Source organism: Miscanthus floridulus, unplaced genomic scaffold (assembly GCF_019320115.1).
Source record: "Miscanthus floridulus cultivar M001 unplaced genomic scaffold, ASM1932011v1 fs_661_1_2, whole genome shotgun sequence".
Taxonomy (NCBI): Eukaryota; Viridiplantae; Streptophyta; class Magnoliopsida; order Poales; family Poaceae; genus Miscanthus; species Miscanthus floridulus.
In genome coordinates, this window is record NW_027097075.1 from 60,263 (window position 1) to 73,478 (window position 13,216).

The 13,216-nt window shown below is 42.4% G+C and overlaps 1 long non-coding RNA gene across 1 annotated transcript; it reads right to left on the reverse strand.

Annotated features, from left to right (window-relative positions):
* Positions 1–12,116: 12,116 nt before the first annotated feature.
* LOC136532577 (uncharacterized) lies at positions 12,117–12,794 on the reverse strand. Its single transcript, XR_010778256.1, has 2 exons — positions 12,642–12,794; positions 12,117–12,543 (listed from the first exon to the last, which is right to left on the reverse strand). It is a non-coding gene; the product is annotated as an uncharacterized lncRNA (long non-coding RNA).
* Between the last annotated feature and the right edge of the window lie 422 nt (positions 12,795–13,216).

Here is a 13,216-nt window from a genome sequence, read left to right on the forward strand (position 1 = left end):
GAAATCCAATATGTTCAACTCATTCCTTAGCTTGCAAAACTTTTTTTCATCCAATGGCTTGGTGAATATATCGGCAAATTGATCTTCGGTGCCTACACTCTCAATGCAAATATCCCCTTTTTATTGGTGATCTCTTATGAAATGATGGCGGACATCAATGTGCTTAGTTCTTGCATGTTGAACCGGATTGTTTGTCGACTTGATTGCACTCTCATTGTCACATAGCAATGTCACTTTCTTGAACTTGATTCCAAAGTCACTCAAAGTGGGTTTCATCCAAAGTATTTGTGCACAACAACTACCGGCGGATATATATTTGGCTTCGGTGGTTGATAATGCAACACTATTTTGCTTCTTTGATGACCATGAAACAAGTTATCTTCCCAATAATTGACATGTGCCCGAGGTGCTCTTCCTTTCAACCTTGCATCCCGCATAATCCGAGTCGGAGTAACCAACTAGCTCAAACTTTGCTCCTTTGGGATACCATAAACCAATATTTTGTATATGCTTCAAGTACCTCAATATCCTCTTTGTAGCCTTCAAATGACTTTCTCTTGGTGAAGATTGAAATCTTGCACACATGCATACACTAAACATGACATCCGGCCTTGATGCGGTCACATAGAGTAGGCTTCCAATCATAGACCGATACAACTTTTGATCCACCATATTTCCACTTGCATTACTATCCAAGTTGCCATTGGTTCCCATTGGTGTGCTAATGACTTTGCTATCACACATGCCAAATTTCTTGATCATGTCCTTGATATACTTGCCTTGACTTACAGAAGTACCATTCTTCAATTGCTTGATTTGAAGACCAAGTAACTCAACTCTCCGATCATAGACATCTCAAACTCATTAGCCATCATCTTTCCAAATTCATCACAAAAGTCTTTATTGGTTGATTCAAATATGATATCATCAACATATATTTGCAATACAAACAGATCTTTTCTAATCTTCTTGATGAAAAGAGTGGTGTCAACCTTGCCCATTGTGAACCCTTTAGAGAGTAGGAAATCCCTCAATCTCTCATACCATGCTCTAGGTGCTTGCTTCAAGCCATACAATGCTTTCTTTAACTTGTATATATGGTTGGGTTTCTTATCATCTTCAAAATCGGGCGGTTGCTCAACATATACTTCTTCATTGATATAGCCATTGAGAAATGCACTCTTAACATCCATTTGATAGAGCTTGATGTTGTGGGCACAAGCATAGGCTAGCAAGATTCTTATTGCTTCTAATCTAGCAACCGGGGCATATGTTTCTCCAAAGTCAAGACTTTCAACTTGTGTATAGTCTTGTGCTACTAATCTTGCTTTGTTCCTTACTACTATCCCATCTTGATCTTGCTTCTTTCTAAAGACCCATTTAGTTCCAATCACATTGTGTCCCTTTGGTCTTTCTACTAACTCCCATACTTGATTTCTTATGAAATTATTCAACTCTTCATGTATAGCATTTACCCAATCAACATCCTTCAATGCTTCATCTATCTTTTTAGGTTCAATGGATCACACAAATAAGAAATGCTCACAAAATAAAGCCAATCTTGATCTAGTTTGCACACCTCTTGAAATATCACTAATGATAGTGTCCAATGGATGATCTCTTGCAATATTGGTTGGTTGGAGGATTGGAACTTGATTGCTTGCACTTGCTTGATCATTGGGTTGAGTTGATGTACTAGCCACTTGATCTTGTTCATTGTCATGAGATCCACTTGCATTAATTTGATTTGTATCATCTTGCACATTTGAGTTAGAGAGCACTTGCACTTGATCATCTTCATCATCATTCACTTGCCTAGGCCTCAATTCACCAATATTCATGTTCTTCATGGCATTTGAAAGTTGAATGTCTCTAACATCTTCCAAGTTCTCATTCTCTACTTGTGAACCCTTGGTTTCATCAAATTCAACATCATGAACTTCCTCAAGAGTACCACTATCCAAATTCCAAACTCTATATGCTTTGCTTATAGTGGAATAACCAAGTAGGAATCCTTCATCACACTTCTTGTCAAACTTGCCCAATCTTGTACCTTTCTTCAAGATATAGCATTTGCATCCAAAGACCCGAATATATGCAATGTTGGGCTTTCTACCATTCAAGAGCTCATATGGTGTCTTCTCTTTCCATGGGTGATAATAGAGGTGGTTGCTACAATAGCAAGCCGTGTTGATAGCTTCGGCCCAAAAGGATTGACTCACATTGTACTCACTAAGCATAGACATTGCCATATCAATGAGTGTTCTATTTTTCCTCTCAACAAGGCCATTGGATTGAGGTGTGTACTTGGCTGAGAATTGATGTCTAATTCCAAATTCATCACACAACTCATCAATTCTAGTGTTCTTGAACTCACTACCATTGTCACTTCTAACTCTCTTGATGGTTGTTTCAAACTCATTGTGAATGCCCTTGACAAATGATTTGAATGTTGCAAACACATCACTTTTGTCCACTAGAAAGATTACCCATGTGTATCTAGTGTAGTCATCCACTATCACAAAGCCATATTTGTTTCCACCGATACTAGTGTATTGTGTTGGCCCAAATAAATCCATGTGCAATAACTCAAATGCTTTACTAGTGTTCATTATGCTTTTCTTAAGATGGGTGTTTCCAACTTGTTTGCTGGCTTGACAAGAGCTACAAAGCTTATCCTTTTCAAACACAACATCTTTCAAGCCTTTAACTAAGTCATGCTTAACCAATCTATTCAATTGTTTCATTCCAACATGACCAAGCCTTCTATGCCATAACCAACCCATGCTAGACTTAGTGAACAAGCATGTAGATAATCTAGCTTCACTAGCATTGAAATCAACCAAGTATAGATTCTCATATCTAAAATCTTTGAAGATTAAATTAGAGCCATCTACACTTATGATCTCTACATCATCTACTCTAAATATGCATTTGAATCCAAGATCACACAATTGAGCCACGGATAGCAAATTGAAATTCAAGCTCTCAACTAGCAACACATTGGATATGCTCATGTCATTGGATATTGCAATCTTACCAAGCCCTTTGACCTTGCCTTTGCCATTGTCACCAAATGTGATACTATCATAACCATCATTGCTATTGGTGTTGATTGAGTTGAACATTCTTGCATCACCGGTCATGTGTTGAGTGCACCCACTATCAAGAACCCAATGCCTTTCTTTGGCTTTGTAATTAACCTACAAGAGAAGATCAATTCTTTTTAGGTACCCAAACGTGCTTGGGTCCTTGAAGGTTAGTCACTAAGCTCTTTGGTACCCAAATGGCTTTCTTCTTTGAGCCCATCCATGGTTTACCAATGAACTTAACCTTCACACCATTTGTACCCTTAGTAAGCATATAGCATGAATCAAGCTTTATGAAGGATACATTAGCATTTTTGCTCTTGTTTTTACACTCTTGCTCTTTATGACCAACTTGCTTGCAACTAGTGCAAAACCGACCATTGTTCTTCACAAAACTAGTCTTATGAGGAGCAAAGGCCGCCTTTCCTTTCTTAGAGGTATAGCCCAATTCCTCTTTGTAGAGAGAAGCTCTTTGGCTATCCAAGCACATAAGCAAGCGGTCCTCACCACCATATGCCTTAGCCAAAGTGTGAGTGAGCTTGTTGACCTCTTTCTTGAGATTCTCATTCTCAACCATTAGTGAGGCATCACAAGTGAAACCATCACTACTAGATGAGGTAGAAGTAGAAGTACTACAAGAAGGGTTAGTAGGAGCAACAATGATAGGCATAGATAGTGATTCATCAATTATATCACAAGTTAAACCTACATTGCAAGTTTTAACATGCTTTTTTTTTATTTTGCTCATCAAGCAAAGAGGAATGAGACTTTTCAAGCTTTTTGTGAGCTTTGCCAAATTTCTCATTGGCTTCCTCTAGCCTCTCATGAGATGCATTGAGCTCATCAAAGGCTTGCTTAAGGACTTTTAGTTCCTTACGCAAGCTTTTGCATTCCCTTCTCTTGATATCAAAGTGTTCTCTAGCATCTTCTAGCATGTCAATTAATTCATCCTTAGTAGGTTTATCATCATCACTATCACTATCATTTTCATTTTTATTTTCGTTTTCATTATCATGTTCTTCATCACTTTCATCATTGCAAGTTTGTACCTTAGTGGCCTTAGCCATGAAGCATAACGAAGAGTCGAAGAGAGAAGGCTTCTCATTGATTGCAATGCTTGCAAATGCCTTCTTCTTGGTAGTCTTGTCATCATCACTATCATCATCATCACTTGAAGAAGCATCGCTATCCCAAGTGACCACATATGAACCACCCTTCTTCTTCTTGAAGGTCATCTTGTCCTTCTCTTTCTTTTCCTTCTTGTCCTTCTTGTTATTCTTCTTGTCATCATCATTGTCGCTATTGTATGGGCATTGAGCAACAAGATGATCTTTGCTTCCATACTTGAAGCACCTTCTTGACTCTTCTTTATTCTTGGATGAAGACTTCTTTCTTCTAGCATGATAGCCCTTCTTCACCATGAACTTGCCAAATCTCTTGACAAATAGAGTCATTTTCTCATCATCATCATCATCCTAAGATTCATCTTCTCTACTTGATGTTTCTTGCTTAGCTTTGCCCTTGGATGATGTGGCCTTGAATGCCACACTCTTCTTCTTCTCATCCTTCTTCTCATCTTTCTTCTCCTTATTTTCTTCCTTCTCATCTTCATCTCTATATGTATCATCAGTCATGATGTCTCCCAACACTTGGTTTGGTGTCATGGTGTCCAAACCACTCCTTACTAGAATAGTGACCAATGTACCAAATCTTAAAGGCAAGCATCTCAAGAACTTGTGGGAGAAGTCATTGTCCGTCACCTCTTCTCCAAGTGCTTTGAGATCATTGACAAGCATTTGAAGCCTATGAAATATCTCCGGCACACTCTCATCCTCCTTCATCTTGAAGCTTGCAAACTTCTCCTTGAGAATGTAAGCCTTTGCACCCTTCACGGCTTGAGTGCCCTCAAATGATTCTTCAAACTTCTTCCATGCCTCATGAGCCATCTCAATATTCTTGATTTGCTCAAATGTTCTCTCATCAATTGCATCATAAATAGCACTTAGAGCAATGTCATTGTTTTGGAGAAGCACTTCTTCGACCGCGGTGGGATTCTCCGGATCACTAATCTCAATTTTGGTTTCTACCACCTTCCACACCTTTCTATTGATTGACTTGATGTGTGTGGTCATCTTTGACTTCCAATAAGGATAATTTGTGCCATCAAATTGGGGTGGCTTCTTGGTGTTGTTGATTTGAGCTATTTTAACACCGAAGGTTGTTAAGCCTCAAATAACGGTGACCTCGGCTCTGATACCACTTGAAAGGTCCTAATGGCTAGAGGGGGCTGAATATCCTAATAAAAATTTCTACAATAACACTTAACAAAATGGTTAGACAATTATGAGGCGAAGCAAGTATTGTGCTAGCCTACTCAAAATGCAAGCCACCTACCACAATTCTAGTTTAGATAGTGTCTATTCACACAATAGCTATGACACTACCCTATGTTAGTGTGCTCTCAAAGGCAAACTAAAGAGCCACACCAACCAACCAAGCAAGCTCTCACAACTAGCTACACTAAAGAGCTTGTCAACTAGTTTGCGGTAAAATAAAGAGAGTGATCAAGAAGGTTATACCGCCATGTAGATGAAGAAACCAATCAATCACAAGGATGAATAACAATGAAGACCAATCACCTCGGAATCAATGATGAACACAATAATTTTTTACCGAGGTTCATTTGCTTGCCGGCAAGCTACTCCTCGTTGTGGCGATTCACTCACTTGGAGGTTCACGCGCTAATTGGCTTCACACGCCAAACCCTCAATAGGGTGCCGCACAACCAACACAAGATGAGGATCACACAAGCCATGAGCAATCCACTAGAGTATCTTTTGGCTCTCTGCCAGGGAAAGGTCAAGAACCCCTCACAATCACCACAATCGAAGCCAGAGACAATCACCACCCTCTGCTCAACGATCTTTGCTACTCCAAGCCGTCTAGGTGGCGGCAACCACCAAGAGTAACAAGCGAAACCCGTAGCAAAACATGAACACCAAGTGCCTCTAGATACAAACACTCAAGCAATACACTTGGATTCTCTCCCAATCTCACAAAGATGATGAATCAATGATGGAGATAAGTGGGAGGGCTTTGGCTAAGCTCACAAGGTTGCTATGTCAATGCAAAATGGCTAAGAGAGTGTGCTTGAGCCGGCCATGGGGCTTAAATAGAAGCCCCTATGAAATAGAGCCGTTATACCGCTTCACTGGGCATAACGCGGGCTGACCGGACGCTCCGGTTAGTTGACCGGATGCTGAGCCCCCAGCGTCCGGTCGCTCGCAGTTAGCCACGTGTCCTAACTTCAACGGTCATCAGTCTCGACCAGACACTGCGCCTGTGTTGACCGGACGCTGAACACCCAGCGTCCGGTCGTTAACAGTAAGGTTCCAAAACTGATTTTTGCCGACCGGACACGTCCGGTCATGCTCGACCAGACCCTGCTAGCGTTCGGTCACACTGTGACTTCTTACTATGCTGACCGACAACACGACCGGACGCGGCCCTTCAGCGTCTGGTCGCTGAGCGACCCAGCGTCCGGTCAGTTGACCGACGCTAGCATCTTTACGACCAACTCCATTTCACCTCTAACTTCTTCTCCCTTGCTCAAATGTGCCAACCACCAAGTGTATCACCTTGTGCACATATGTTAGCATATTTTCACAAACATTTTCAAGGGTGTTAGTTCTCCACTAGATCCTAAATGCATATGCAATGAGTTAGAGCATCTAGTGGCACTTTGATAACCGCATTCCGATACGAGTTTCACCCCTCTTAATAGTACGGCTATCAAACCTAAATGTGATCACACTCTCTAAGTGTCTTGATCACTAAAACAAAATAGCTTCTATGGTTTATACCTTTGTCTTGAGCTTTTTGTTTCTCTTTCTTCTTTCCAAGTCCAAGCACTTGATCATCACCATGGCATCATCTTCATCATGCTATGATCTTTGTTTGCCTCGCAACTTGGAGTGTGCTACCTATCTCATGATCACTTCATAAACTAGGTTAGCACTTAGGGTTTTATCAATTCACCAAAACCAAACTAGAGCTTTCACATCATAAGTTGTCTCTTTTCATCTGAATAGGGGAGGGCTAATAGCAAGAGAGAGTATAAAATACTCAGGAAACATATAATAAATCAAATGAAATGCATGCCTAGCCATTTGCCATATCCATTGTCATATATAAATCATTTATCGAAAAGTTGTATATTTAGAAAACAGCTTAACAAATCTACTACCACCATATAGTGAGATAGAGCCTCCTATAGGCTCTTGTAGCCTCCATTCCAAGAGATAAAACATAAATTCACAATTTAACCCTGCGCAGGTTTGTATGACATTATTCATGATTACCGTGATCAATTTTCTATCACGCTTCTGAAAATTAACTAGTACTCATGGGTAACGTGATTCAAACCTATGCGATCGTTCTAAAAATTATCTCTGAAAATTCAGTGCTCATGCATTTTTGAAACTGGGTGCTTGCAATCATGCCAGTTATGCTGATGAGACGATGATATGCCTAGAAAGTGGGTGCTCATGCCATGGTTATTGTGTACGCTTAAACTAAAATGCAGTGCTTGTGTGTAAGAACTGGGAAGTCACCTTTGCTTTGGTGATGTGCTCGGCCACGACGACCATGAGCCCACAACCGTAGTCGTGATCGTTCTCGCAGGAACCATCATTCATGTCTGATCAGCTCGCTCCTCTATTTCCAGCACACAACAACTTCTCCTTTCATGGTCAGCCTGCTCTCGGGCTCCATTCTCTTCATGTCCGGATGATTTGGCAGTGACAAAGAAATTCGACAAGGGTGACTGGTTGTTGTAATTCGATGGGTGGTTTGATGTCTTTGGATTTTTGCCTGCAGAGTGTTTATAGGCCAGTCCTGAGTTTTCTTGGACCTAGAACGAAGCTAAAATTTTGGACCTTTTTATATGAACACGATAATACTACTAGTAGTACCCATTGGTAGTATATATACAAATACAAATATATAAAAATAGGTTGCTAATAAGCAATTAACTGAATGCAAAAGTAATATTCATATGACATAATTTGTATACATATTAAATTATCTCAAAAAGTTCTTCTAACGTTCCTTGATGCGAAGTCATCGATAATGGTGTCAATATCAATCTCATCCAACAATCGCTTCACAATCAATATAGCCCTGATCTTCTGGATTAGCATTAGCTCCTTCCTCCACAGCAACTATCGTCAATGCATCTGGATCTCTTGAAGTACTTGTATTACTCTTATAAGAAATTTATGAAGAGCCCCTTGTTCTTCAGCAGTACTTTTAAGTGAAAGAATAGTATTTTCCTCTCACAACAAATTAGCATAAGTAGAAGCAATATCAGCCAAATTTCAGCTAAATGAACAGGGCCTGTATCAAATCATCTATTCGTTTTTTTCTTCTTTCTTTTGTTGTCGCAAAAAGTGTACTTTCTCGATGACGTGGTAATGTTCAAATTTAGAGAAATAACAATTTAATAAAGTTGTAGGAATCACGTGAGAAACAATTAGTAACTAAATTGATGACCTTGTTGGTTGCTACCGCCTGGCGCCTGCCTGCTCTGCTGGAACTACCGATTGTCGAACAGGAATCAGAGATGAGGGATCACGTATTCACGTGAGAGGTGAGATTAGGGTTAGGGCCCTGTGATTTGCCATTGCTCTGCTCTGCTGAAAGTGAACGCCGACGCCACCAGGTCCCGCTCTCCATGCGCCCACGCCGCACACGTAGGAAGGAAAGCCCGAAGGCGGAAGGTCACGTGACCGCGTCGCACACACCGTGATCGCTAGGAGTCGGGGAGTCGGGGATCTGGCGCTCTGGCGTATATGTATTACTACTAGTGTATACTCTATACATACATGGGTAGGGGCCCATCGGTGGCATGGGCCTAGGATGGCCATCCCTCCCCCACCCCTCCCCCCCTCAGGGCCGGGCCTGAGTGTTTACTTGCTTTCTTGCTTTGGTACCCCTCCCGTGGTGATCTATAGTTATGGGACGCAGATCCGGTGCAGTCACTGATGCTAGTGCAAGATAAGCAGTGACTGCACCTAAACCATCTATATGGTATGTGAAAGGTCCTAAATGGCTAGTGGGGGTGAATTGCCTATAAAAATTCTCTACAAATTCACTAGAGCAAATGGTTAGTACACTAAATGGCATAATGCAATTTTGCTCTAGCTCTACAAAGGTTGCAAGCCACCTATACCAACAATTCTAGTTGCTATGATTTCTAGATGCACTCAAGAGCTATGTCACTAATGTACACTAGTTGAGATAGCTAACAATTACCTAGAGGCTAAGCAAGCTACTCAACTAACTAGCAAGAGAGCTACTCTACTCAAACTACAACTACCACTACACAAGTGAATATGAATGTAATACAAGTGGTAGAGAGTGTTACCAATGCCAGCAAGAGACGATCAATCACAATATGAATACCAAGAGATGACACCAAGATTTATCCCAAGGTTTGTTTGCTTGCCGGCAAGCTACATCCTCGTTGTGTCGACAACACTTGGTGGTTCGGCGGCTAATAGATATCACACACTTAGCCCACCACTTGGGCGCCGCAAGAACCTACCCACAAGTGAGGTAGCCCAATGACATACGCAATCCACTAGAGTTATCTTTTGGCTCTCCACCGGGGAAGGTACAAGACCCCTCACAATCACTGGGAGATGGCCACGAACAATCACCAACTCGTGCCAAAGCTCCTCCGCTACTCCAAGCAGTCTAGGTGTCGGCAAGCACCAAGAGTAACAAGAAATCCATAGCCACAACGATTTCCAAGTGCCACTAGATGCAATCACTCAAGCAAATGCACTAGGAATCACTCATAATCTCACTTTGATGATGAATCAATGGAGGAGATGAGTGGGAGGTGTTTGCTTTAGCTTATAAGGATGAATCACTGATGAAAATGTGCAAGAGAGTGAGCTAGAGCCAGCCCAAGTCTATTTATAGAGCCCCCTTGGCTCAAGGAGCCGTTGGGCTGCGCAGAGCTGACCGGACTCTATGATTGGACTCTAGGCAGGGTCCGGTCATCCAATGGGTGCCATGTCCCGATTTGAATCCTGTCCATCAGATCTCAACGGTCACTTAAGTTACTCGTGAACAACAGCTCCGAACCAGACTCACAGAGTCAGGGTCCGGTCTCATAAACACGCGCGAGTCCAAACGAACACAAAGAGCTCCCGAGCGCTAAAGATGTGACCGGACTCAGTCCGATCGTGATGACCAGACTCACACCAGGGCCCGGTCCTCACAGGCCTCGCCCGTGCACCTCACTGAGTTGTGACCTGACTCTATGAACAGTGTTTGGAGGAGACCTAGGGCTAGTGACCGGACTCACCCCTCCTGGGTTCGGTCAGCCCGACACCAGGGTCCGATCCCTGCACTTCTTCTCCTTTTCTTTTTCTATCTCCTCAAACAATTCACCCTTGCTTCTAAGTTGCTAACCACAAAGTGTATAACTCATGTGCACGTGTGTTAGCCTTTTTCCAAGCATTTTCCAAGGGTTGATTGTTAGCACACTAGGTCCCTAATGCATATGCAATTATAGCTTCACCTAGTGGCACTCGATAACCACTTAGCCAAAGATTTTTTTCTCTTTATAGTACGACTATCGATCCTAAACACACTCACACTCTCTATGGTGTCTTGAATGTCAAAATAAAAACCTATTTGATACCTATCAACACTTGTTTTTTGTTTTTCTCTTTCTTCTTTTCCAAGTTAGAGCACTTGATCATCTCTTTTGGTCATCATCATCACCATGACCATCATCTAGTTCCATCACTTGGCTTTGGACCATCCTCTCTTGTCTACACACTTAGCTCAAGGATTAGTCCATAGGTTTCATTAATTATTCAAAATTAAACTAGGGCTTTCAGTATGGAACTGCTTGGATGAGAACCTCTTTTTTCCTATGTAAAGTAGAAAATCAGGACCATGTTCAAAGATTTGTATTAATATTTTATTTGGGCTTCAAGTTTATGTCAAGACCGATTAGGATGATAGATCATGTACTGTCCAGTTTCTCTAAATATTTAAAGTCCAACAAAGGTAGCTGATTACGAGCTTTGAGAGCAGAGGATAAATACAAAATGATACAAAAAAAAAACAGGGCAAATAAGAGCTCTCATCCAAGCCGTTCATTCTTGTATGGATGGCTTAGGTGCAATGAGATAAGAAGTGGCTGCACCTGAACCATCCATATGGTATGGAACGGCTTGGATGAGAGCCTCTTTTTTCCTTTACTTTATTCAATCAGCAGCTCTCTTGGAGCGAAATGGCGGGAGGAGAGAAGAGTTTGGTGCCATTTTCTTGCTGGGAAGAGCAAAGCAACTGGACGGCGGCACCCAGCAGGCTGCAGCGCCACCGGTCATTTGTCTGACGGCCGGAGAAGGAAAATAGTTTAACCCTTTATCATTAAGTATGAGAAAGGGGAAGCATAATCTGCTCCAAAATTGGGTTAGGTGCCCGAGGAGCAGAGATGTTGAGTCATGACACTTGCAATGCGTGGACTTGATTTGGTTCAGCAATACAAATTATTTAGTGAGTTTTTAGTGCAAAAGCAAGTTAACTGAGAGTTCCGGCATCAATGAATAATGGGGCTGGTTCTTGGCTTCCTCCAAGGCTCCTCTCCTATTTGTTCCCCTTCCTCCTACAGTCCTAGTCCTCCCTCCTGGTAGTTGTCGACTACTACTTGGCTCCCCCCTCATGGCTCGACTGGGAGCTGCTCCGATTAACAGAAAACTGAACTTGAGGTGTTGACCTTCCAATGCATCAATGAATAATGCACGGGGACTGATTCAGGACATTAATGTCATTATTAGACCCAGGCACACCAAAGAAAGCAATGCCATATTCTGAGTTATGAGATCCTTTGAAGCAACTGCTTCGAGGATGATCGGTGCGACTCCATAATTGTCGTGGGTAAATTGTCCCTTCCAAGAAGCCTACTCAATTGAGCTGGCTTGTGATTGAGCTGGACAAAAATTTGATAGCAAAAATTTTAGCTCTTTAATATTATGTATATAGATACAGATGAAGTACCATGTCAGTTACACCAGCCACTTACATGTCTTTACACACACATATCATTAATAACATGGTTGCTTCAATCGCAGGGATTAGCATCCCAGGATTTGGGCAAATAACATATGCACGATTCATGTGCAGACAAGACGCCCATGCAGCTCAGCAGCTAGGCTTTTATTTTAGCCATGTAAGCATGTGCTATATGCGCTGGATCGGACTAGCTGCCCTGCCTTATAAGCAGGCAAGGCTTATGGTGCTCCATGGCAATTGTAGACGTTCGTGCATCCTGGGCGAGTGTATGGCTCGCCAGCAGGCACAGAAGGCCTGCTGTTTGGGTCCAGGGGGTCAAATTTTGGAATAGAGGATGCCTCACGTAGCGCTCGCCCTGCATTGTATGCGTACATGTGTGTTCATGGACAGTTGTAGTTTAATTGTAACTGCAATCTGAAATAAAAATGAAAATGGGACTACATACAAACCCACCTGCCTCCACGGGGACAGCGTGCATGGCAGAGAGGACGATAAAGGCCATCAGAAACACCATGCAAACAGCCTGCTGGTGCTGCTGTTTCGCCATCTCGAACCCGTCTCCTGATCGATGGACGACGATGGATCTCCTCCGCTATGGAGATATGTGTATGCAGAGAAGCTAGCTACATGATGGCACTATATATAGAGGCGTCGGCTGCAGACCTGGAGGCAGGCTCGCCACACGGTGCTAGCTAGCGGTACTGGATCGGGCCGGGTGACGTTAGTCGTGGACGACGACCTATGGTGGGACAAGTCCACGATGCTACAATGTCCGAACTGACTCATCAGCTGGGCGTGGATTGCCTCTGCTGTGTGACCTGTGAGTCTGTGACAGACTCCTCGTTTCCAGTTGTTGAATTTTCTCCAGGCCAAGGTAGTGCCGCTGTTGCTGCGTCACTCTCTTATCTCCGTCTAATGTGAAGACTTTTGACCCATGAGGAGTCTTGCATTGCATGGGTGCTGATGAAGAAGATCATGTCACTCTCTTATCTGCGTCACTCTCTTATCTCCGTCTAATATATATATCT